We start from the raw sequence: 26,949 nt of genomic DNA, 5'->3' as shown, positions 1-26,949 counted from the left end.
TGGAAAGTAGAGCTGAGGAGGAGCAGCTGAAGCTTCTGCTTCTTCCATCATTACTTAGAGAGATGACACTGGAATGGCACTGAGATGCTTTGGTATTCAGAGCTTTTATTGATTCTAAACAGGCAGGATTATTTAATGTTATCACTCATCTCTTAAGGCCCTAAGAAAAATATTTTCACATTCAAAATATATATATATTCAATATTTGGGATTTTATGAGTTGTTTTTCCCAGGTTACTTTTCCCTATTAAGGTATAAATGGAGCCAAAATGAAGATAAATGATACATTGTTATATTTCTTGGTCATTTACATTACACAGAGCACTTTTAAGTTGATTTTATTATTTGTTATGAGATTACTAATCCAGTTTAGTAATCTCGGAAACAGAACATCTCAAGATTAACATATTGAACTTTTTGTGCACTGAAGATTACATAAAAACAAAACAACACAGCAATTTCATTGACTCAGAGTCAGAAGAACTTTCAGGGATCTCCTCTATCACTCTCATTCCTGTGCTTCTCTTTCTTTCCCATAAAAGGAGCCAGCCGAGATGCCCTGCTTGAAAATAAATAGATTTTTTAAAGTAACATATAGTTACACTGTTGTAATGGGCACAGCTGTGCATGATAATATCTGGTACTGCAGTAATCATTAACATGCCTTCCAGTTTGAAACAAAATTTTGAATAATGCACATTGACCAAATTTCTACGCCTAATCTGGCAACGTATCTCAGGGGATACATACATTTCAAAAGCTGCTCAGTAGCACCACAAACACAGTGGAAACATTTTTTCTTCATCAGAATGTTTAGACAAATGTCCTAATTAATATTAGGAATTTAAATTGTTGTTTGATTGAAAATAAGTATGACTAATATATGATTACTTACCCCCAAGGAAGCAGGTTCTCCACCACTGGCGGCAATTTTGTTTTCTGATCAGGCTGACGAAACGATGAAAGATAGCCTGAACCAAATCATGTGATCTAGATGCTAATACCAGACAAGACTTTTGATAAGTGCCAACTTGATAAGCGAAAACCTCCCAGCACACCCCTTACAGGATGTTAAAGAGTGTGTATCTCCTGGTGCACGTTGCCTGTTTCAGGGTTTTTAAGGGTGGCAGCTTCATGACACTTTCTCCAGTCTGACCCTCACTTGGAACACAATCAGACATACTGGGACATGTGGGGAAGGATCACAGTGTTCATACTGTACATATCTGAGAACATCCACAGGAAGACACTTTATCATTTACATGCTGATTCTCTCTTTCAAAGTCAGATTCTTACTGGAATCCATGTTATACACTGTATGCTGACACGTAGAAATAATCCCATTCTGCTTGTAAGCAGCTCTTAACAGAAACCAGCATGACTACACTGTTATTACTGTATTATGTTGATGCATGAAAGCAGCTGAATGATTGTGCTGTAAACACTGAGAACAAGCTGCAGATGTGGCTGTTGTGTTACTTTTGCTTCACAGTCAGTGTAGACAACATACAAAACAGCTTCAAAGATACTTCCAGGACTCCTGCTTCTGTTTTCATTTACATCTCATACAGCATTCATATAACCCATGTGTGCCACCATTGCCTGGGCTCTATGAACATGTGTTGCATATTATTTACAGTTCAGATCAGAAAGCTGAAAAAGAGAGCAAAACAGCACACGTGATGACTGCTGACTGAGAACAGAGCACCACTGCTTCTGAAATCACAAGAAGTGATGTCATCACTGATTATGACTTCACAGTTTTGCATGACATCACAGTGGAAACATGACATCAGAGGACATGACATCACTGTAGTTTCTAAAAGCCTGAAAGACAAAGCGCCTGAAAAACAACACGTACTTAAAAAGTCATTTAGACAAACGCTAAAAAACAACAAGCAAAACGAGTCAAAGCAGAATATCCTCTCCTGCACTTCTGTGGGGTGACATAGTAACAGAGCTACAGGCTACCTAAGCAAATAAAAACACCTGAGTTCAGCCATTTAGCTTCAATTCCTCCTTCTGTAGCTCATCAAACATAATCAAGTCAGCCAAGAGGCAATATTACTAAAAAACACAGTATGCACAGTGTTGCAACTTTCAACAGATCACCAGATACAAAATAATGAACAATATTTCAGTCCAGGAACTGAACATGTTTTAATCTCACTGTGGCACAGTCAATAAAAACTTCTACAAGAGGGAATATTGCTAAATAAAAAATAAAAAACTTAAATTAAGAGTTCCTTATATGGTCTGAGAAGTTATATTATCTTAACTTCCAAATTGCGCGCTATGTGTCACACACGGTCCATTCACTGAACAGGCGACGCACCCAATGCCTGCGAATACAACCTCCTCACTTCACTCTTTGGTAGACCTATGCAGCATTGGCTAAAGTAGGTTACGTGGTTGAAATGGGGAAAATCGTGCCTATGTTATTCTTCCTTGGCACATATCAGTCATGGCGTAGTCTGAAGGATGTATTTGGGAATTTTTACAGGGGCACAACGCATGTTTACAGAGGCACGTGCCCCGGTAAAAAGTGTCTGGTGACGTGCCTGCATTAGATTACCAAAATTATGACTATGCTACATACAGCTTACTTCAAAAGTACACTCCTTCAGGTCAGTAAAATTCTTGCACCTTGTGCAAACCTCTGTGCCAGTGAGGATGCAGAGATCACATGAATTTCGGAATAAAACCGCATAAACCACTTCCTGAGGTGAATCCAGTTCCTGCTCTTTATTCTTTCATCAGTTTTATGAACCATGTGGTGCTGTGGCTTAGTTGGTCAAAGTGCCTGTCTTGTAAACAGGAGATCCTGGGTTCAAATCCCAGCAGTGCCTGTGGGCCATCAGAGCTAGCTATGACTTAGCATATAAAACAGCTTAGTATCAGCTTTCTACTAAATCCTTTTCACTGGTCCACTTAATGAAAGTGCGTATAAATAGCACACAGCTTCTAAAGTCTCATTTATGCCTTTATTTTCCTCCGTTCACATAACATGTCAAATGGTTAGGGTACAGTTCGGTGGAGGTTTTCCTCCTGTCACACTACATAACATCAAAATGAACGTACAAACCGTGAAATAGTCAGAGTTAGAGTAAAAGCTGAGGGCAGGATGTTATTTCCTTGAAATATATAGCAGAAAATAATACGCAAAAGCATAAAAAAGCCTTGTAAAAACACAGTAAATGACTTGGCGTGTAATAAGTACACCGCTTCATGAGATCTGGCTGTAACTGGTGAAAGTGACTTCCTCATGAACAGCAGGGTCTGAGTTGAAAACCCAACAGTATCTGCAAAATATGATGAAGTTTTGAAACAATTGGAGGCACTTCTACTCATGGCTTTAACTATTCTTGAGGTACAGAATCACAAAAACCACTTCCTGAGGTGGATCCAGTTCCTGCTCTTTATTCTTTCATCAGTTGTATGAACCATGTGGCGCTGTGGCTTAGTTGGTCAAAGTGCCTGTCTAGTAAACAGGAGATCCTGGGTTCAAATCCCAGCAGTGCCTTAAGGTGTTATTATGTACATCAACATGGTGCCATAACTGTTTACAGCAGTGCTTCAGGAGTGCTGGACTTCCAAAGCAGTCTGTACTTGGAGGCACTTCATCTCATCGCTTTAACTATTCTTGAGTTACAGAAGATTGAACTGAGACTTAAAGCGATACAATGTAACTTCTCAAAAAGCCCATTATGGAGCTCCCCCTACAGGCTTGGAGGTAATGTACGGTTACACTGTCGTAAATACAACACCCTTTCACTTTCACGTTTCACGTTTGTTGACGAACCGGCGAGGAGTCAGAAGGTGCAAGCTATGTCGACCGAGAAGGTAAGAGTAATCAAATGTACCTGGGAGCGTGAGAGGGGTCTATTTGTTTTTGCGGTATGTGTGCCAGAAAGCAAGTGGAAGTACTTCCGCTCAGCTCCCGGGCCGGTCCAGCAAAGTTACATAGCGCAGTTTTTCCAACTCAGACCCCCGAAGGGCATAGGAGACAGGCCAATCGTAATATTAAAACTCATTCTAGCCGCACAATTTTTTTTAAGCTGTTATTTTAAGGCAGAAATGTTACATAGTATTGCTTTAATCCAATGTTTTCACATATAGAGATAATTTGAATAACATCAAGCCCTGACTTATGCAGAGATCACATGAATATTGGAAATAAATCACAAAGAACACTTCCTGAGGTGGATCCAGTTCCTGCTCTTTATTCTTTCATCAGTTTTATGAATCATGTGGTGCTGTGGCTTAGTTGGCCAAAGTGCCTGTCTAGTAAACAGGAGATCCTGGGTTCAAATCCCAGCAGTGCCTGAATCTGTTGTTATCAGTGTTCTACTGAATGCTTTGCATTTTTGGTCTTCATCAAATGATGGACCTTTAAATGAGCATCATGGTTATTATGAGTTCTTTGGTCAGAATGATAAAAATGTTTTTAGAAGTCACAGTTAGTTTTGGGAGAGTCTCTGGAGCTCATTTCCTGAAATTTATCCAGTTCCTGCTCTTTATTCTTTCATCAGTTTTATGTACCATGTGGCGCTGTGGCTTAGTTGGTCAAAGTGCCTGTCTAGTAAAAAGGAGATCCTGGGTTCAAATCCCAGCAGTGCCTTTAGGCCTTCAGAGCAAGCTATGACTTAGCATATAAAACAGCTTAGTATCAGCTTTCAACAAAATTGTTTTCACTGGTCCACTTATTGAAAGTGCGTATAAATAGCACACAGCTTTTAAAGTCTCATTTATGCCTATTTTATACTTTCAGAGTGTAATTTTCCTCCGTTCACATAACACGTCAATTGGTTAGGGTACAGTACGGTGGAGCTTCTCCTCCTGTCACACTACATAACATCAAAATGAATGTACAAACCGTGAAATAGTCAGAGTTAGAGTAAAAGCTGAGGGCAGGACGTCATTTCCTTGAAATATGTAGCGGAAAATAATATGCAAAAGCATAAAAAAGCCTTGTAAAAACACAGTAAATGACTTGGCGTGTAATAAGTACACCGCTTCATGAGATCTGGCTGTAACTGGTGAAAGTGACTTCCTCATGAACAGCAGGATCTGAGTTGAAAACCCAACAATATCTGCAAAATATGATGAAGTTTTGAACCAATTGGAGGCACTTCTACTCATGGCTTTAACTATTCTTGAGGTACAGAATCACAAAAAACATTTTCTGAGGTGGATTGAGTTCCTGCTCTTTATTCTTTCATCAGTTTTATGAATCATGTGGCGCTGTGGCTTAGTTGGTCAAAGTGCCTGTCTAGTAAACAGGAGATCCTGGGTTCAAATCCTAGCAGTGCCTTAAGGTGTTATTATGTACGCCAACATGGTGCCATAACTGTGTACAGCAGTGCTTCGTGCTGGACTTCCAAAGCAGTCTGTACTTGGTGGCACTTCATATCATGGCTTTAGTTATTCTTGAGGTACAGAAGATTGAACTGGGACTTAATCCAATGTTTTCACATATAGAGATAATTTGAATAACATCAAGCTCTCGTTGTCGTGGCCGAGCGGTTAAGGCGATGGATTAGAAATCCATTGGGGTTTCCCCGCGTAGGTTCAAATCCTGCCGACAACGATAACATTATTGACTCAGGGTTGCTAAAAGTTAACCTGGAAAGAAGCACAAGTTCCTTGGACCATTTGATTAAACAAAGGGCAGACGTGTCGTTGATCACATGAACTTCTGCACAGATTGATCTCTGAAGACACAACTCCTTCCTCTGACCCATTTTGAAGACTGACCATTTCCAACAAACAAACAAAAAAGCTTTTTCTTGATCGCCATAACTTAGGTCTGTCTCAGGAGTTAAAGTCCTTCATGAAGATGATGAGTTGTAACCATTGAATGTTAAGGGTGAACACACGTGTATGTGGTTGTCGTGGCCGAGAGGTTAAGGCGATGGATTTGAAATCCATTTGGGTCTCCTCTTCAGGCCCCTTCCACTCGCCCAGTGGTTTGAGACTGTCCACTCCAACGACATCCTCAGCCATGTGGATGAGATGAAGGGGGTCATCACATCCACCTATGGGAGAATTCTCAAAATGGATTTGACCAAGAAGGTATGGGTTTCAACAGTAAAAAAGTATATAAAATAGAACATGTATAATTACAGGAAATTGGTTTACTTCTTAGTGCTTGTATTGTGTTTTACAGATCACCAAGAAGCTGGCTGGCGAGATCGGGGACAGTGCTGCTTGGATGACCAACATTGGAAATGAGTTTGGCCAGGTGTTAAACTCTCTGTTGACAACGGGTAAAGGTGCAGGGTTGGAGGATCTGTGCCAGGGCATCGTCACTCGGTACCAGAACGCTGGCCAAGCTGAGCCTGAAGTTATTTACGTTGACCGGGACTGTTGCAACCAGTCAGGTGGGTGAAAATTGCTTGTTCTCTCTCTCTCTCTCTCTCTCTCTCTCTCTCTCTCTCTCTCACACACACACACACACACACACACACTGTTACAACCATTTGCAGTAAATGTATTTAAATAATACAAATGTCACTTTGGGGAGAAGTGGTACAGGCAAATGGGAGTTTACTTGGTGTAACCACACACAGATGTTGTGGTCTATGTTATTATGAATGGTTGTTTTTCACAGGTGTGTCTTCTGTGACAAAGCTGTTTCACCCGTGGAAGTCTGCAGTGCGGCTGGACAGCTTCCACTTCATGAGGCACTTTAGCTGCAGCCTCACTACAGAGCACCACCCTCTCTATGGCCGGCCTCACTACAGAGCACCACCCTCTCTATGGCCGGCCTCACTACAGAGCACCACCCTCTCTATGGCACCTTTTGTGCCAAGATTTCCTCCTGTGTCTTTGAATGGGACCAAGAGGATGTGCAACGCCTGAAGCAGGCCAAGAGAGGGGAGTGGAGGAACAGCCACAGCGGACACCCACCAACTGAAGAACAGCTCCTTGCATCCATCAGCCCAGAGGAACTGAAGAGGCACTGCAGGAGGAGGACACGTGGAGTGGAGGAGATGCGGCGTATGATTTTCGGGCTCCTGGAATCAGTGTGGGACCTGACCGACACCACAGGGCTGCGTCTGGTGAACCATGACAGCATGCCCCACGTCTGGGAGAAGCAGCACCCTGCAGGTGTATCACTGTACACAAAGGTGGGGACACTCAAGAAGGGCGGCAAGGAGTTGGACGTCCTGAGGTGTGGTAGGGGGTCCTCCTCCCTGGAGAGTTTCCACCGGCACCAGTGTGCATTCGTCCCAGGTACAATCACATCTAGGCATACTTACTGTATTGTATGTCTTTTTTAAATATGACAGAGAATGTGTTGTTCAATTATCCAAAATAACACAATTAACACTGTTGGGTATTCATATGTATTCACTTAGTATTTTGTTTCTTAGGCTGCAATGCTGTGCATATGCAGATGTATATGCTGGAGGGGGCATCGAGGTGGAACATGGGCCGGGCCAAGGGAGCAGTAGACGTGGAGGGGGCTTCAACCCTCAGAAGCTTTGACGTTCGCTTGATGTCCCACCTGAACAACCTCAGCCAGCGCGTCCATGGTTGTGCTCTGGTGCCAGAGTTCACTCCACCCGGGAAACCTAAGAGTAAGAGATCACAACAAACTAAGCAACACTGATTGACCAGAGCATTCCATCCCCTCCTCCTCTCTTCCTTAGGCTACCCCCTACTCAGAGGACATGCATTTCTGCTGTGTGATGATTGTGCTACTCATGTTGGAGATGGATGTGTATGCATGTCCTTTCTTCAAATTTGTGTTTATACTGGTTACAGGCGAGCGCATAGGAGTGGAATATTTATTGGCCCAGACCAACAGAGGTGACCTCCTGGCTCCATCGCAGGTCCCTGAAGTCCCCTCGCAGATGCCTGAGGAGGAGGATGAGCCGGATGACACCATCAGCACGCCTGACATTGTCGGCCAGTCAGCTGGGATAGGGGCTGGTGATCCTCCGAGTGCTGTGATGGGTGACGCTGAACCCGGACCCCTCGTCACAGAGGTCAATAACACTTTCTGCAACACCTTACTCTAAAACACAATATTTAACTGAAGTAAATGTGGTTACATTTTAATAAGATAAATGAATGTAAAATCAGCATGGCTCACATATTAGAAACAAGAGTGTACATTTATTTGCTTGGTTATTCTTTTTCTCACTTATCACTTTTCAGACCAGTCAATGTGACTCGAGGTGTTGCAGGATGGGAGGCAGTTGATGCCCTAGCATCCTACCTACTAGGCTTGAATCGCACCATCACAGCCTTGTCAGCCAAGGAGGAGGAGGAAATAGTCCACCGCTACACAGCTCTCCATCCCATGGACAAGGTACAAAATAGTAATTATTTTGTACACCAGAATTAAACATACATTCCATGGGCTGGATGAAGAATATGGATGTCTCTTTCACCATTTAGCTACACCCAGAAGGGAAGAAAGCACGGGCATCAGGAGGACCGTGGAGAGCACCGAGGAAGCCGAGTGGCTCTGCTCCTGGACAGCAGGCTGCAGAGAGGTGCTTTCTATCATTTTGGTTCAATGCAAATCATTGATTAAGAGACAGCACATGTTATTAAGTGTAAATTACTTTATTGCAATCTCTACTGACATTGTCACTTGGTTCTTTGCTGCTTTACAACCTTGTTCACAGTCCAGATCATATCATACTTCTCTCCAACAAAATATACATGACTCACGGCCAAGCAGCCCAGGACCTCGAAGTCCACAGGGTCAGTGAGTGTGTCTGCCTCAGACTGGCCAAGGAGTTCGAGCAGTCACGCAACAGGCCCAAGGACATGAACGGAAAACCCTGCCCATGCCTCAGTGGACTGTGAGTGTGTACAGCCACATTAGACAGCTGCTGGAGGACAGCAGGGTTGTCCTGGTCCAGACGACGCTGGCTCTGGTGCCGGTGAACAACACCACGGTCTCTGCATGGTATATGTTATTTCATTTACCTTCCCCATACAGCTAAGGCATATATACTGTATATAAATGTATATCAATATTTAACCTCAAGAAAAACCAAGAAAACCCTCCACCTGCATGCTTGTTGGAAAATATGTAATACGCTGTATGTAATAACCTGGGGGATGATAGGCTTACACATATAAAATAATGAATGTTTGTCTTGTAGGCTGCTTAGGAGGGACAAGAGGAAGGACAGGAACATGCTGCTGAAAGGTACTGTTCTCCCTCAACAGCTGCACCTGGCCAAGGAGCCTCTCCCTCCAATCAGCACTCTCCCGGCTGCCCCTGTGCAACATGCACATGAACAGATGACCTTTGAGGAGCCAGAAAACCGCGAGGGCGAAGCTTTCCCCCGCCAGCGCATTCAAACAAGCCTGCAGTCATCTCTCCGCCACCTCCACCTCCTCAGTCCCCTCCACAATTTGGGCCAGCTCCGTTCCAGCGAGCTCCCTTTTCATATGCTCCCCCATTTCCCCACTTTCCATCTACACATGCTCCTCCTTTTTCTCAGGCTCCTCAACCACAAGCTCCTCCAGAGCGCCTTCCAGGTGCCCAGCCAAGGCAACCTGCCTGGAGGCTGACAAAGCTAACCAGGAGGATGAGGAGCGAATGGCAAGGGGGGAACAGCCACGGAAGAGGCTGAAAAAGGAGACATACCACTACACCTGCAAAGTGTGTGGCCAGGACAAAAACAAACAGACTGGACACACCCAGCTAAAGGGGCGGTGGTACAGTCCAGAGTCAGGACAGACCCTGGATGGCTGGAGGAAGAGTGGAGGCCTATAAGCCGCTTTCGGACAGAGTAGTTATAGGAACGCAGTTATCAGAACTGCCCTACTCGAATTTCGTTCTGATAACTGTCCCTCTGTTTCAGTCTGCATTCGCACATGAGTCGGGACCTGATAGGGACTGATGCGCCGCGCGCAGCCCTCTGCTTCAGTGACGTGTTAGCCGTTAGCCGTTTACCGCTACATTCAAACACAAAACAAAACGGTAAAAGTAAGGAGAGTAGAAAAAACACCACCAAGAAGCTAATATGGAGAGCGGGGAGGCCACCGTGTTTATGGTCTGCATGATGGTGATATTAATCATGGACAATCACATCAGGCGTCTAATATCGAGGCTGGAAGAGCTCACAGAGAGAGGCAGGAGACGATACTTTTTCATTTCATGAAGGAAGAAAGGAGAGCAGAGCACTGCAGACAAATGAGACCAGTGTAAGTTTAACTTATTAAACACCCGCTGGTTGTGTCTGTGTCTATGAGGAAACATTTCAGCCGTGATAGAATTACATGGGGCGTAGCTACCGACCACCACACACCTCCGTTAGATTCGTTCTATAGAACCATGAAAAGACCCGACCTCGGAGAAGGAACTAAATAGTTATAGGAACTGAGGGAGATAGCCCCGAGTTCCTGTATGTCCGAACACGGGAGAAAACGGCCCCGCGGATTAAAAGGTTATTAGAACTGCCAAAGGTTCCTACAGTCCGAAAGCGGCTAATGTCTCCATTACTTGGCTCTCTCTGGTGTTTGTCTGTCTGTCTCTGGGTTGTTCCGGTCCGTCTCTCTGTCTGTTGGCGTGGATATATGACAGGGCCAGAGCTGAGGTGCACAGTGTGGGAGCTGCTGCGTGTGTGTGTGTGTGTGAGTGTGTGAGTGTGTGAGTGAGTGAGTGAGTGAGTGTGTGTGTGTGTGTGTGTGTGCGTGAGGGTGCCAAAAGTTCTGTTCTGTTCGGTTATGTTTCAGTGAGACAGGAGGGACGGGCATGTACATACTTAATGCACTCCTGACCTCCTGAACGATATGTATATAGTGTATGTTAAATTAAAGTTAATAATTTTTGCCAAGAACAGCCTTCATGTTTTTATTTAATTTCCTCTTGAAGCGAGTGTCGTCCACTGAATGTGATTGTGAAAACCAAAGCCAGAATCATTTACATTTATTCACAAAACACAACACTCTTTGCTGCTCAATTTGGAATTAGTTTTATTTATTTGTGCTGCACAGATGTAGTCTATCAAATAATTGAGATTACAATAAAGAAGGAGGGGAAACATGATGTGGGAGTGATTTACATTTACAGTTATAGATTGTTAATACTGTTTTAACTTTAAATGTAGCATATGGCAATTTGAGTTAATTATTTGAATATTGTATCATATTCATTTCATCATATTAAATGCATTTCATGTGCGTAATTGCATAATAACAGGGTTATTACTTTGGTGATTTGTATGGAAAAAGAGTTCCTGTGTTAAAAATGACTACGTTACCCAAAATACATTGCGAGACGAGAGAGCAAGCTGAAGCCCCTTTCACACTGCGAACCGCTACCTTGGCGGGTCCAAATTGCACCTTCGACCCGCGTCGAGCAATGTGAACGCTTGGCGTGTCAGGGTGACCCGTGTCGCCTGAAGCCGAGTTCAGGGGGCGTTGCCTAGTGGCAGAGCGTCACACGAAACACATAAAATGCTGGGCGTGTACAATGACGTAGGCACAAGCCATGCGCCGGAGGTAGGGTTCAATACACCTTGAGGACTCGTTTTTGCAATTGTATATGCAGTTCATGGAGATGTTATTTTACGGGGTGTGGATGGTTACAACGTGGGATGCCGCCGAAGAACATATGCGGAGAATACAAGAGCACTATAGTCCCCGAAATGTGGCGGTAAATAACGTCCTCTGCTCGGGGGCTGAGGAGCTCGCGGACCTCCTTGTCTCCCCAGTTGGCCATATCAAAAAATGTCTCGAACTTGATGTAGGCTAAAACAGAGTAAAACTTGTCCTCACCTGTCGCTGTTGTTCTGAATCAGCTGTCCATTCTGCCTTTTAAACTCCTCACGCCATGCCCACGTCCGACCCGCGTCGATTGTGTTCACACCAAACTCGGCTCGGCAAAAAGACTAGGGTCCGACGCGGGTCGAAAGGCGAGTCGAGTTGACGCGGCAGCCCGGGTCGGCAGTGTGAACGCAACAGCGAACACGCTAAATTCGCGGATTAAACGCGGGTTATTCCTCAGTGTGAAAGGGGCTTGCAAGTGAAATTGCCACAGCACTGGTTCGTATCCCACAAGAGACATGACAATTAAAGTGATGATAAACCTTGCAAACAAGTGCAGAACTGTGTGTAAACAATGTTGAGAAGATAGAAGAGTAGATAAAAAATATATAGTTTTTTTTCTTTCTCTCTCTTTCCCCCCTTTTTTCTTTCCCCTCGCCATGTAGTCCCTTTTGCCCCATTTTTGGCCAAGAGGTTAAGGCGATGGACTGCTAATCCATTGTGCTTTGCACGCATGGGTTCCAATCCCATTCTCGTCGGCTTTGCATGTCAAGTTGTGTGCTGTGTTAGATTCGGTTCTTTTGATTGGAAGCTCAAGAACGGACCGGAGTAATTCAAGTGAAAATGAAGTCTTTATTGATGGCAACAAGTTAAGTATTTCAGCGCTGGTCTCGGTACGACAGAACTCTCGCAGGAATCCGTCAGACAGAGCCTCGATTTCCAGTTTATCATTTGCATTTATAGCCTCATAGGTTGGACTCAGGTGCGTCACTAGGTTTTAAGGACAGGGGGGGCTAAGCCCCCAGGAGATGCACAGGATGTGAGCGAACGTTTAATTTCACAAACAGCTAACAACATCTTTAGTACAGTACAACAACAAACACAGGAAGTACTGTATGTTTACAGCATTAACAACAACAAAAAGAAAAAACCCGCATAGTTACAGTGCCGTATTTAACCAATGCTTCTTATTCATGTATTATACAAAACTATGCAAAAAAAGCACTGTGTTCTCACTAAGTACACCATTTTAAAATAACATGGCTACAATTGGCAGTTACTTGGTGGGTGGAAGCATCAAAGAATGTCGTCTGTTTTTAAGGGTGGCAAAGGCGTCTATCACTCTATTGTGATTTAGGTGCTGAAGTGCCTCTTTTTCAATCGACATGACTGCAAGACTGTGAAGTATTTTCTGACCCATTGTTTGGCGTAGCCAGGAGTGCAGCCGGCGCAGTACACTAAAGGACCTTTCACACGAGCAGCTGCTTACAGGCACTGTTAAAGCAACTTGGATGGTTGCCTTCAGAGAGGGAAACATGTCTGAATAAAGGAGGTTGTGCACAGTCAACATATCTTTGGATGAACATCCAGCTTCTGTTTTCCGGGCAAGAAAGTTTCTGGCCACCAGAACCTCCTCTGTTTTCAGGTCAATGCTGAAGTGTTTTGCAAGCTCATTCAAGTGTGATTCACTCAAGAAGTTCTCAGATTTCGGACTGCATGCCTGGATGCCTTTTAGTGGCCCTGCATCTACACTGCAAAATCTTTGCTCAAGCTCGCCAACCATCCTTTCCACACACGGGAAAAGTAACTCTCTTTTCAATGTGTCTGAGCTGTTCAATTCATTGCGTGCACCTGCAGTTGTCTCCAGCATAAAATCACCCATTTTCCTCTGTTTATGCCTTGTCCTGGCACCTTCTTCAGGGATACTGAGTGTGTGGCATAGGGCTTTGGTTCTGTCATAAAGCTCTGTGGCAAATGCATCTGTGCGTTTTCCCTTAAGTGTGTCACACACTGCTTGTTTGCAGATCAAAGCTTCTGCCAGGTCTAAAGTCTCTTTCTGAAGGAGCTTGTGGAGTCCTTCGGTTACAGACAGAAGGGCCTGAAACATCAGTATTCCATAGACTGCTGAGAACTTATAGAGCTTTGCTCTGAGACCAACAGCCATGGGGGATCTAATAGCAGAAAGGCACTCCAAAATGGCAGACATTGTGTCAAGAACTGCACTGATTGACGGCAACTGACAAGCCCAGCGAGCGTTTGAAAGTTGGACAAGCTCAACTGTTCTCAATCCAAGCCTTGTCTGAGCCTCCATGAACTTATGATGAATCACTAGGGAGGTGCTGAAAAAGAGTAAACACACTCCAACAAGCTGAAAAGCTCCACAGTCTCTGGGATGACCTTGCAAGTATGGCACAACATCAGGTTGAGTTCGTGAGCGTAACAATGCACATAGATAGCTTCAGGGGGGAGCCTTCTAAAATGTGCTTGTACACCTCCAGTGGTCCCACTCATGACAGCTGCACCATCATAAGTTTGTGCTACACACTTAAGCTCTGCAAGACCACTTTTTTGAATCTGCTGCTGCAGCTCCTTTGCAATGGACTGGGCATCAAATTACTTCATCTCCGCGAGCGCTACGAAACGTTCCTTCACTGCCCCATCTGACACATACCTGACGCAAACAGCTAACTGCTCTGATTTGACATCTCTTGCTTCATCTGCCATGATGGCATAGATTTTGGACCTTGTCATTTCAGATACAATGACACTCGTGACTTCCTGGGCACAACAGTCAATCATCTCATTCTGGGAGGTTGCTGAGGTATACTGAGCATTTGATGGGGGGTTATGTTTTTGCAGAAAAGGATCAAATTCCTTCAAAAGCTCCATGCACGCAAGAAAATTCCCTCTGTTTGTGCTGTCTTTTCCTTCATCATGGCCACGAAAAGGGAGTCCCTGTCTCCCTAACATAGAAGTGACTGCAACAATTCGCCTGAGATATTCTCTTCTCTCTTCTATCTCACTCACATTTGCTGATGCTATCATCTGTGCAACATTTCCCTATTTTCTAGTTGCCTGATAGCTCTTCCATGCAACAACACTGTCTTTATGTGTTTGTGCAACCTCATGTTTGCCAAAGATGACTAAAGCTTTCTTCCAGTTCTTGCAACCACTACTGACCAAACTATCATGTTTGATGTTTTTGCCAAACACTTTACATGGGAAGCAGAAAGCTGTACAGTGGAAACCGCTTATAGTGATCACGTTGGTCCAGAGCCAATTTGAACACTATAAGCGGTTGATTACTAAAACCGAATTTGTATTACAGTACAGGTATTTCACTTATTTTTTTAAGCAGAATATCATCTAAATGCCATTTGTATCGTTTTTCAATGAGAAAAATGAAATGAAACGGATACCTTCAGCATTTACTGAATTTTATTACTGTATCATGCAAGTTTAATTACAGTACTGCGCAGTGCGCAGACATACTGTAGGCTAACTCAAATACAGTACGTAACTTATTCTCTGCTGTGCCGCCGGTGCTTTTTTTTTCTTACAAGTCAGAAAATAAAGTTTGAATTCAATCCGCCTTTCAGCACCCCTGATCCTCGGATCTATGCTCCTCCGTGCCGGTGCTCTGTCGATTTGTGCTACAGTAGCTACTTGGCGTGAAAACGAAACTTAGAAAATCGGCTTGGCGCATGCGCAAAACCACAAAGTAGCAATTCTCGACAAGTAGGAGAAATCGTATGAACACCGGCCTCCCATCTTACAAGAACCAGCCTGGAGCTTCCAGTGGTCACACGCGCATTCAATCCGCTCTCCAGCACCCATCCTCGGACACATGCTCCTCCATGACTTCCTTTTTCCAGCCATGATTCGCGCGCTTGCTGCCCGGTGTCAACTCGTTACGTTAGCTAGCGAGGCAGAAGCAGACGTCCAGAAAGGAATCAAGGGAGTAAAAAAAAAATAGCTACACGTAGTTTTAAAATTATTTTTGCACATGTTTACATTCATAAAATGGCCAAAAATGAACATTATAAGCGGATTTCTTGATCACTATAAACGAATTATTTAAACAGCATTTGTATAGAAATGATTCTGTCCCAAGCCTTTTGATCCATATAAGCGGTTGATCACTATATCCGTGACCACTATAAGCGGTTTCCACTGTATTGTGATTGACTGAATATTCTAACCAGTTGTGCTTTTCAAACCATGCTGCTAGGTGTATTATCCTGGTTTGCATTTCCGGTGCGAGAGAACTACAAACATCTTCTCTTTCCGGGTTCGGTGGCGGAGTAATATCAACGAACATCCAGTCTTCAATACAACATTTACATTTACAAAATGTCAAATAAAACACGACAGAAGCAACATTTCGCAACAAAATTTGATATGGATTACCAGTGCACACCAGTAACCACTCCGGTGAGTTTTGAAAACGGACGTTTATGGTGCTTTTACGGACCTTTTAGGACATGCACCATGCTTGCCATTCTGAAGCAGGTTGAGATGAATCAAAATTAGGCAAATACTGGAGACAGCAGTAAAATTAAAAAAAAAGGTGAGGGGGGTTCTAAAACATTGCAGACGACTCATAAATGAGGCTTAATGTTGAAAATACCGCAGTTCTCCTTCAATTACATGGGACTTTCTGTTGTTAGCTGGGGGGCTGGATACGGTGGCCGACACGTGCAAACGCGCTGCAAACGGCGAAACAAATCCAACAGTAAAACGCTGCAAGAGAAAAATGCGGCAATCACAAAAACGACCGGAGCACACGCACTGCAAACATCAAAACACATGCAAGAGAGAAACGCGGTGCAAACATCAAAACACATGCAAGAAAGAAACGCGGTGCAAACATCAAAACACATGCAAGAGAGAGACGCGCTGCAAACATCAAAACACATGCAAGAGAGAGACGCGCTGCAAACATCAAAACACATGCAAGAGAGAAACGCGCTGCAAACATCAAAACACATGCAAGAGAGAAACGCTGCAAACATCAAAACACATACAAGAGAGAAACGCGGTGCAAACATCAAAACACATGCAAGAGAGAAACGCGGTGCAAACATCAAAACACATGCAAGAGAGAAACCCGGTGCAAACATCAAAACACATGCAAGAGAGAGACGCTGCAAACTTCAAAACACATGCAAGAGAGAAACGCGCTGCAAACATCAAAACACATGCAAGAGAGAGACGCTGCAAACTTCAAAACACAACGGAAGTTCGCCAGGCCACTAGGCGGTCTCGACCTGTGGGATAGGGGATCGACTATGGGAGCTCTACCATATTAATGAAAGAGAAGAAAGTCAAAAGGTACGTTGTCATTTATGTCTTTTTTAAACACTTGGCCGTAATCTTTTACATTATTATAGCGACATAACTCTGCTGCTCTTCTATGGCATAGAAGGGGCGCTGAAGCCCCCCTAAAATAGGCCTAATGACGCCACTGCTGCCACTCTTCTGTCTTTTTCTCCTGTCAGAAAGAAATGTTTCTTCAGCAGCTTTGTCCTCAGAATATCCATCCCATGGTATAAATAGCTGATCTTGTCATTCTTCTGTCGGTAAGAGTTCTGTCATTTCTCTGATCCATAATCTCGGTCGGCAGCAGAGGCGTTAGAGGGAATCCGCTCGGTTTGTGAAACTGGAAACTTCCACTTGACTGGAGGAACTACGGAGGCCTGGAGATGATCCTGCAGGAGCTGGACATCCTCTGAGTGAGGAGTCCCAGTTGCAGCAGAGACCTGGGATTGTTCTTTTTCCAACAGTTGGTGGGTTCCTCATAACTTTCCTTACTGCCAAAAGTAATGGGACACGTGTAGAAACCCTCGGGCAAATCGTCGTCTGCCATGTCACACCACTGAAGTGGAGGAGATGATTTCTTGGTTTGACTCATTTTGCTTGTTGTTTATGAGTACTTCAAATCACATTTTTTTAAGATAGTAAGTAAGCATTGTTTCTAAGTGCTTGTTAAAATGACTATTTAAGATAGTAATTAAGTGTTTTTTAGGCGATGTGAAAACCGTTTGCTGTGACTTTCAAATATGCTTCAAAAACTGGACGTGTTTCTTCAGATAAACTCCTGACCAGCTGTGAAAAAGCAGTGAAAATGTCTGGCCTGTAGAAACTTTGTGATGTCAAACAAGATCAGAGATGACATCGATTGTGATGTCACCACAGTGATGACATCACAACTTTGTGAAGGCTTCTGTTCTGTCTCTTCTGGTCTGTGGTTCCAACCACAGATTCTGGATGGAAGTGAAGTCCGGATTCCAGAATGTTGATTTGTGTTCTCTGTTAATCTCTGGACGACTTCAGCTGATTACTTCCTGTCACTGTCACGTTGGAAGGTCCACTTCTGCCAGTTTTTCAGCAGCCAGTATCATGTTTTCCACCAGCAGTGTTTCCCAAGACAGAATAATGTCAGTTTGTTTAAAATGTTGCCAAAATAAACTATTACAATTACAACAAATGTCATCTCAGGGCACTTCAGTAATAAAGTCCAATTCAGGCCAATTGGAGTTCAATTCTTTTTAATTATAATCCAATTAATTCCATTCAGAATGAATCCAATTCATTCATACAGAGCAATTCAAAAACTATTTCCTCGCTAAGGAAACCAACAGATGGCACCGAACTTGCACTATTTCTAATTAGATAGAACTTTTTAATAGTTCCAAGATCATATCTTTCTGGTTTTATTTGCATTTTACAAAGAGTCCCGAGTAATTATGAAAGTGGGGTTTTAATTAGAAGAAAAAGCCTGAAAATAAAGTGATTTTTAGGAGTATGCAGGGATTCATTTCCATCTAATGAACAGGTCAGTTATATTAAACAGTGGGCCGTGTGAGCAGCAATCAGGGGAGTAAGGAGTTCACAGATCATAGACAGAGGCAACCGTCCAACTATTCAAAGCTTTTAAAATGAGTAATAAAATCTGACAGGTAACCAGGGAAGGAAGTCCTTTAATCCTGGAAATATTCTCCAGGTGATAGTCGGCTGACTTCCTAACTGAGCTGATCTGGCTGCTGAAGTTCAGCTCTGAGTCCATAATAACACCCAGATTCCTGCTTGGTTTGTGCTTTTTAACATCACAGCCTGAAGCTGGGCTCAGATTTTTAACAGCTGACAATGACCTCTGTTTTATCTTTGTTTAGCTGCAGGAAGTTCTGGATCATCCGGTTGGTTATTTGTTGGAGGCTCTTTGCTGGGCCAGTTATTCCTCTGTGCCAGCAGCTGAGCACCAGTTCTGCCAAAACTAACAGGAAACATCATCCTGCACCGCTGGATTATCAACAAGTAATACTGACCAAGTCAGGAGATTAAAAAGGATGCAGAGGACAGTCAACCATCTCCTAAACACGGGACTTGTGTTTGACACCAGTCTTTGAACTGCTGTGAGACCGTTGTTTCCTTCATTCGTTTTTCACCTTTTTTTCCAAAACTACTTGGTCGAAAGGTGTAAAACATTAAAAGTACTGGGTTAAAGTTAGAAAAGCATCATGTTTAGGAAATAAAATACACTTTTGGGGGAAAAACTTGGCCAATAAGACCAGGAGCTCCTGACCTGTCTCATACATTTCAGTAAGACCTCGGGAAATTGTACGAAAAAGGGCAAAACATGTCTCCTTTAAAGGACCAATAAGAGCTACATCTCAGACTCTACAGGCCTCAGTTAACTTGTTAAATGTGTCAGTGGGTCGGTGTGAAAACTCAACATCGAGGATGTTATTTCCAGCTTCTACGTTTAACTGAAATAGAAAATCTGAGAATTACGACAATTTGGGTAGAGCTATATTACGACAGTAAAATATTTGGCAGTGACTAAGTGCCTTTAGCACAGACAGGAGGGTGGAGGCGAGAGGAGACAATGAGGCTGATACCAGAGCAACCAGATGAGCCTCCAGCGTCCACCTGTCCTGATAGTCCCTCACAAGCAGCTGTCTGTTGTTAGCACGTTAAGCTTTGATTGGTCTGGGCTGGTCTGTGGCATTATTTATAAACCTTCACCCTTGCTGTTTCCTCTCATAGCTTGTTTTCACCATGACAGCTGCTGGGTTCCTCCTGAGGTATAAGCACAAGCTGCCTTTTACAGTTTTTGTTTGATTTGAAACATTAGTTAATATTGCATTCTTACTCTTTGTTGTACATGATTTCAGGGTTTCCCTCTTTGCCTTGTTGACTGCTGCTACATGGGGTTTTCCCACTAAAGGTGTGCTATCATCTGTTGTGGTAAAACATTACATGCTTGCTTGAATCAGCTTCTGCTAAACTTGTTCTCATGCACCCAGGTTCAAAATCAACAGGCCAGAGCAGCAGCGGCACAAGAGCTGCAGGTAATTTTGGCTCTTACCAGGGAGCAGCCGCTGGCCGCCCGGTGACCGTGCCCTACACTGCTTCCAGTGACGTTTATATGGCGACACCTGTGCAAGCCTCTGGTCTAAGTCAAGCTGTTCTTCAGGCAGACCCAAGATTCAGCGGCTATGGCTCACTTGTGCCAACGCAACTGGTTGTCCAAGCTCCCGGTTTTGTCCAAGCTCCTGGCCTTGTCCAAGGTGCTCTTCAGGCAGACCCAAGATTCAGCAGCTCTGGCTCCGTTGTGCCCGTGCAAATGGCTGTGCAAGCTTCTGGTGTCCCACAGGCTGTTCAGACGGGTCCAGCATTGAGCAGCTCTGGCCTGCCTGCAACAGGATACTCTACTGTCACTTATGTGCCTGTTGACGTAGGATCTGACGCTGGCGCTCTGCAACCTGGAGCTGCCCAATCTGGACCACAAGGTAAATCTTCTGCTTGGAGTGTAGATGGCCCAAAATATGTTTGGAAGCCTAAAGGTGTCCGTGTGTTTTCATGTAGCCACTAGCAAATCTTGCTGAGCTCTATTATGAAGCAGAAACCTGCTGTGTTTGGATTTTTTTTTTTTTTTTTTTTTTTTTTTTCCCCAGAACATGTGTATTAAAACACAAAATGATGCTCAGGTGTGTAATAATGGCTCCCTTCTGCTTGTAGGAAAGGCCCTTCACTTTAAGCAGCCTTACTGGGGCACCAAAGGGAACCCGAGCATTACACCTGTGCTTATTCAGGCCACATTTCTAAATAGCCGGGTATTTAGAGAAACAAATATGTTTTCAATAATAACATCGTTTTCAAAAAACTTGTCATTTACATCGACCTGCATAAATACGCCGTCAAGCGCCATAATAACTATGCCAAACCTATTGGCGGCAGTGTAGGGAAAGGAATAAAGCCATGCAAGCCAATCACAATTCTCAGAATCGAGGACTTTCTTCATGTGAAGGAGGAGATGACGCGAGCAAATATCACAACAAAACTGAAGGCAATAAGAGGGAAATATAGACAGTCAGTGCATACTGGACGCAGGAGCGTCCACGGATCCTGATCAGTAGCCAAACAAACTGTAAACATAAGGCGTTCGCATGACGTTAAGCAATTTCTGGCGCATAATGTGACGTTTAAGAACCTAAAACGCCGTTTCTCCCAGTTGACACGGCAACACATAACCGGCGTTATCAGAAATCTCCACTTTGGCCGGAGGTTTTAGAAATAATCGTTTTCTGTGATTTTAAAAAACGGGGTTTTGGTGTAAATGAGAGGCCAAACCGCAGGAAAATATCTGCGTCTTCCTATCGTGTAAACGGGGCCTCAGTCTGCTCAAAATCTTTGTAGAAGAGGGGGGTGGAGCTTTTAACTTTACATCCGAAGAAACTGCGATGTTGAGACTCTATGCTTTCAGAACTTCTGCTGTGAAAAGGACTAACTGTGAAATGTCTCCACACAGAAACCCAGTGGGCTATTGCTCCCTCAGTCTTTGAGGATGCGTCAGCCCAAGCCCTCAGCCTCACTGACGTTCTCCCTGCAGCCCCTCTGTCACCACCTGGCCCTGTCCTCCAGTCAGGGGAGACCTCCAGTGTCACCAAGGAAGCTGAACTCGGGAATTACCAGCAGCAGACCGAGGAGTTCGGCTACCCGGATGACCGCCAAGGGTCTGGACCGGGATCCGCAACCGTACTGGTGCCACGCTTTGGTGTGGGTGGATCTCCTAACTTTGACTACAGGCTTTTGTATGGCTTGTACCCCTCTGGAACCTACAGCACCTTCAGCCAGCAGCATGAGAAGGGCAAAGACTACTTTCAGGACGTCCACTACTTGAAGGAGCATATTACTGACAGCCATGGTTCTGGGCAGCAGAAAAAGTTCTTCCCAAGTGCCCGCTAGAGCTGAACATGATGTGCAGAGGGTATGTTGAGTGGTACCTGCAAATGTCTTTATCTCAATGCTTGAACTAATCTGGTTCTGTTTCAGATTGGAAAGCTGAATCCCAACGGCACAAGATTCTTTTTAGTCTTTGAATAAAATCTTGTCAAATGATCTCGCTTCAGAATGATTAAGGGAAACAATGGCCTGTGTACACCATCTGGGTTCAAGGCAAATGGCAGGCATCACCTGGCATATTTGACTCGGACGTTCTGCTTTTGGTTTCAAACATGGCTTCTCAAAGCTCTGCATCTTGAGAGGAATTGCTATGGAAGTGTTAAATAGTTGCGCAATTGACTAGCGATCAGCTACAGCATCCTTTACAGCCATTTCTCTACACCTGTACATGGCAGCCAGACACAACCCCTTCTAGAGATTGCTGAGTGCACGGTAGCAAACCTGAAGGCTTGCCAAACCAACGTTGTGCTTGAAATGCTTGGCTGGATACTCCTTAAATATTCTTCTACAGTTAAGCCACGGCCAGTGCTGTCTTCAGCAGTCTTGTCATATGGTGACCTTGTCTGGGTTTTTCCCCCAAACCCTGCAGACGGAATGCTAAAGTAATGGCTAGACAGTGGATAATGAACATTATTTCTATTTTTGTCTCTGGGTATACTAGGGCTGTCAAATGATTGAATATTCCTTCTAAAACGATGTATACAGACCTCTGTATTAGCACATGTCAATGACACGCATGTTGCCAGGCAACGGCAGCTTTACATCAATAACGGTGTGACAGTTTTCAAAAGTATTTCATAAACAAAACCACAACAAAATTCTGGGGTGCCAGTCAGGTATCCCTCCTGACAAATGGGATCATTTAATTGCAATACTTTTCCTTATTATACGGCCACATAATGAGCAAACACACAAAGGTGTCGACCTTTAATTGGTTAAATGACAAACAAAAAAAATAAAATGAACAATCAAGTCCTTAGAGAGGAAAAAAAAACTTTACGTGTCTCCTAAGGAGGTACAGGCTCTTGCACAACTCTCTTCCGCTCCACAGCAAGAGCTGCAGAACAACAACAAAAAAAACCATCAGGCTACATAAGCCACACACCTTCATATATATATAAATAAACATTACAGTGCAGAATTCAGATGATAGGTATGGAAATACGAGATGGTTCCTCCATTTCTGTGCTGGATGAACATCATTTTCAAAATAAATACAGAGCGTAATAAATATCACATATGAAAGTTGAAAGATGTCGCCATATTCAACGGACCTACCGGAGTTTCAGTGGTGAGGGATTGAACAGCCTCAGCGCTGTGCCAAAAATAAGAGTTTTTATCTGGAATGTCCGCTTGTATAAAATAAAAAAAAGAAAACAATGAGAGAAACGAAAACTGGGCAACATAGCTCCAGAACTGGGCGGGTTGTCACAACGGGACAAACCGACTTCACTACTTGTATAGGTAGTTTATTCAAGTTTAAACATTTAACAATTTGTTTCATGTTATGCCGAGTCTATTTGGGTGAACATTTTCAAGAATTAACCATGTTGCTGGTGGTCGAATGATAAGCTAACTGTAGCTTGTATGCAACTTTGTCTCAAGGCTCAAATTTTTCCATCAACTGACCAAAATCTGAAGTACTTCCAGGCGGGGCTTTATATATTTTTGGGGGTTAAAATCACTTTCTTTGCATCAATAACAAATAAATCTTCATGTGAATCAACTTTCAGCAGTGATGCTTTACCAGACAGTGCGACTCCTGTGACCTGTCCCTGACCCCGTCATGCAGTGTGCCGACTCAAGGCAGACGGCGGCTGCGCAGATGTTTTTCCACATTCGAATATTCATTTTCACCTTTGTCTTTTTTTTTTTTTAAAAACCTATTCAAATTTAGAATATTCTTTGACAACCCTACCCAGTACCACTCTACTATTGTGCTTTAATAGGCAACTTGTTGCCTTTCCACTCTGTAATGGCAGGTTCTGCAGTTGTGCCAGAACATGCCTATTGATGTTGCATCCTCTGAATTTACAACTTCTAAATGGGAAGTCAAATTTCCTAGTTGGTATCCTGGTTTATCAAGTGCTTGTACAGTTGGAAGTGTACATGGTTTACTGAGTAAACGTGAAATCTTTCATTTGCTATTCTGCTCTAACTCACTGAGCAAAGTATTGGTAGAACTAATGGTGCTCTCCCAGTACCCAGCTCCTCATCTAGCTTTCAAATTTCTAGCCAGCAGTTTGTGCTCATAAATGGTCCAGGAATGATGTTGGAGAAACTTTAAGCGAGAGGATGTGTTGCTGATGCATTTAAGAAAAATAAATTTGGTTTGAGGACTGGTTTGTCCATGAAAATATAAAAACTATCTTTTGAATTTTAAGCCTCCATAGATTCCTCAATTGGCCTGTTGGCCTTGTTTTAATGTGCTCTTTTCATGTCTTGTACACGGTTTGTTTTTATTGATGAGTAAATATTTTACTGTTTTCTGCAAGTGCTTTTATTAGTGTGGTCATTTTACAATCCTTGTATTTTGTTTCATTCCATGTTTGTTCTTTTTAATTGCTATATCAAACATTGAGTTACATTTTGCTTGAAAAATGCTCTAAAGTCATAAGCCCTGCAAATCCCTGAGATGCTCAGACAAAGTCTTAAAGGGGACATTATGTTAAAATAACTTGTTTTTCCCGCCTGTGCTTTTAGAGCATGATTTGGCTGTATGAAGTCTTCAGAGCTTTATGTGAGAAGAATCTTAAATTTTATTCTGAATTTAACAGGGAGCCAATCAAGCTAAGTGTCAAGTGTGACGGTGGTTTAAGCGGGCTGCGTTGCCAGGTTTAACAAAGCCCCCTTTAGGAAACACCATTAAGCCTTAATAAAAATGCTTAATACTGTGGAGTATTCCCTGTATGTTATTTGAAAAAAAAATTGTTACCATATTGTTATAAGCTACTATGCGAGTGTGAGCCACCAATTAAAGCTTGAGGAGCCGCATTATGAGTATCTCTGCTTTAGCCTATCCCTGCTGCCAATTGAAAGAGTCAGGGTACACCCTGGACAGCTCTCCAGTCCACTCTGCAAAAGGTCTAATAATTTCCACACTTCCATTCACTGAGACTCTGCTAGAACTGTTTGGAGACCTTTTCTAGAGGGCCGTATCGGAGAGCCTACTGTGGGCGAGTACTTTGTAAGTTTGATTGTGCCAACTATTGCTAGTTTAATAGCAAGTGAGCTGAATCGAAGGAGTTGAAAAATATTTTGCAAATTGATCATGTAGCTTTGCACTCGAGGGAATTTGAAAAGGCATCTTCCACATGTGGTAGAATCAGGAAAACAAAAGCAGAGGAGATATTTAAGTCTTGTGTAGGATGAAAACCAACATGGGAAGATGTGATGCCATGTTAAGGACCGAGTCTGTATGAAGCACAGTGGCCGCACACACAGAAGGCAAGTTGATTTAGACGGATATGGCTCTGATGAGGCACACAGAAGACACCAAGTGGTGCCAAGCAGAGGAGGGGCAAGGCTACGTAGCATAGGCTAATGAGTCACATGCAATTAAAGCTTGGAAAAGGCCATCGAGTGCAGATTTAACTGTAACACCTTCATGGTGCAAGGTCAAGCAGGGCCACTGTACTGAGCTTCAAGTTATTTTGGTCTGGGTTTGTGTAATGCAATTCAACCATGAGGGGAAGGAAACATTTAGTGGTGGAATTTAAAGCAGCAGTATTCAGTTTGCCCTTCAAAAGCAGAGTCAGCCTCAGTGGGTGTGGTGAAGACTCAAAGCTATGAAGTGAAAACAAACCTCGAGTTAAAGTATTCAGTACACAGACCTCATTTTATTGGTCAAGTTTATTTTGCCAGAGTTCAGCCACATGTTGGAATCTCCATGGAAGTATCCATGAGAGTCACCTGCAGAAAACAGAAGGGGTCAGTATTGATACAGGAGTCTCAATACTTCAGACACTAGTCCAGCTTTACCTTAGTACAACTTCTGCCCTTTAGACCCAGTCTTGGCATCAGCGTGGTCAAAAGCATCCTGGGAGTATTTGGCGTACGAACTGGAGTCGCGGGCTCGTTGGTAGCCATTGCTGGACTGGACGATGTGGGATGAAGGGTATACAGTGCGCATCTCAGATGTGTCCTTAGGGACCTGGTCGGAGGTCCAGGCAGACTGTGGGAAAGAACTGTCGATCTTCAAGTTCATTAGGGCAGCAAGGAAACGAGCAAAGTCTGCGTCCTGCGCAGTAAAGCCAGCATTAGACCCAGAGGAGCCGCTGCCGTAGCCAGAGCCAGAGGAGCCGCTGCCGTAGCCAGACCCAGAGGAGCCGCTGCCGTAGCCAGACCCAGAGGAGCCGCTGCCGTAGCCAGAGCCAGAGGAGCCGCTGCCGTAGCCAGACCCAGAGGAGACGCTGCCGTAGCCAGACCCAGAGGAGACGCTGCCGTAGCCAGACCCAGAGGAGACGCTGCCGTAGCCAGACCCAGAGGAGACGCTGCCGTAGCCAGACCCAGAGGAGACGCTGCCGTAGCCAGACCCAGAGGAGCCGCTGCCGTACCCAGAGGAGCCGCTGCCGGAGCCAGACGTGCTACTACCAGAGCCAGAGGATCCACTGTTTTGACCTGAGCCCAGAAATTAGTTGAAGCAAAGTATGACAGCATGGTTAGTCATGCTGTCAGTAGCCTCTGTATCACTGCCAATATGTTTAGTAACAATAAACAAAGCTAAAGGACTATTTGAATTTCAAGTGGGTCATTAAACCTGAAGTCTAATATATTGTAAGATTTGGTGCTGCATGATTAATATAGTTGCAGACCCTCTTCCCTCTCATTCCTACCAACATCATGGGTTGAGCATGTCCAGACTACACAACTTCCCATGTTGGCTGCCTTTATATAAACTGCACCTAAATGTTGATATACTTGCTTTTCTGGGGGGGATAACAAGTTCCAATGCTGAAGAGCAGGACACAAAGCCAGGAAATCCTGTTTGGATTTCAAAAGAAAAGAAAGAAACTTTAGTATATGGGAGAACAAAAACCTAAACCATTAAACATGAAGACTCACCTGAAGAAAACCTTAAACAACATGTTGAACAAGACAAAACAGAAGCAACACAACTCAGATAAAACTGGTCAAAAACATTCAATTCAGCTCTGAAAATGAACACTTCTGACA

The 26,949-nt window shown here is 43.8% G+C and overlaps 6 non-coding genes across 6 annotated transcripts; all 6 read left to right on the top strand.

The window, feature by feature from the left end:
• The first annotated feature begins 2,775 nt into the window (after positions 1 to 2,775).
• trnat-ugu (transfer RNA threonine (anticodon UGU)) lies at positions 2,776 to 2,849 on the top strand. Its single transcript has one exon. It is a non-coding gene; the product is annotated as a tRNA-Thr (tRNA).
• Positions 2,850 to 3,449: 600 nt separating this feature from the next.
• trnat-agu (transfer RNA threonine (anticodon AGU)) lies at positions 3,450 to 3,523 on the top strand. Its single transcript has one exon. It is a non-coding gene; the product is annotated as a tRNA-Thr (tRNA).
• Positions 3,524 to 4,252: 729 nt separating this feature from the next.
• trnat-agu (transfer RNA threonine (anticodon AGU)) lies at positions 4,253 to 4,326 on the top strand. The gene has a single exon. It is a non-coding gene; the product is annotated as a tRNA-Thr (tRNA).
• A 221-nt stretch (positions 4,327 to 4,547) lies between these two features.
• trnat-agu (transfer RNA threonine (anticodon AGU)) lies at positions 4,548 to 4,621 on the top strand. The gene has a single exon. It is a non-coding gene; the product is annotated as a tRNA-Thr (tRNA).
• A 619-nt stretch (positions 4,622 to 5,240) lies between these two features.
• Positions 5,241 to 5,314, top strand: trnat-agu (transfer RNA threonine (anticodon AGU)). Its single transcript has one exon. It is a non-coding gene; the product is annotated as a tRNA-Thr (tRNA).
• Positions 5,315 to 5,508: 194 nt separating this feature from the next.
• trnas-aga (transfer RNA serine (anticodon AGA)) lies at positions 5,509 to 5,590 on the top strand. The gene has a single exon. It is a non-coding gene; the product is annotated as a tRNA-Ser (tRNA).
• Positions 5,591 to 26,949: the final 21,359 nt, after the last annotated feature.

This window comes from Odontesthes bonariensis, chromosome 11 (assembly GCF_027942865.1).
Source record: "Odontesthes bonariensis isolate fOdoBon6 chromosome 11, fOdoBon6.hap1, whole genome shotgun sequence".
NCBI lineage: Eukaryota > Metazoa > Chordata > Actinopteri > Atheriniformes > Atherinopsidae > Odontesthes > Odontesthes bonariensis.
The sequence above is the reverse complement of the archived record's forward strand: the minus strand, read 5'-3'. Positions and strand labels throughout refer to the sequence as shown.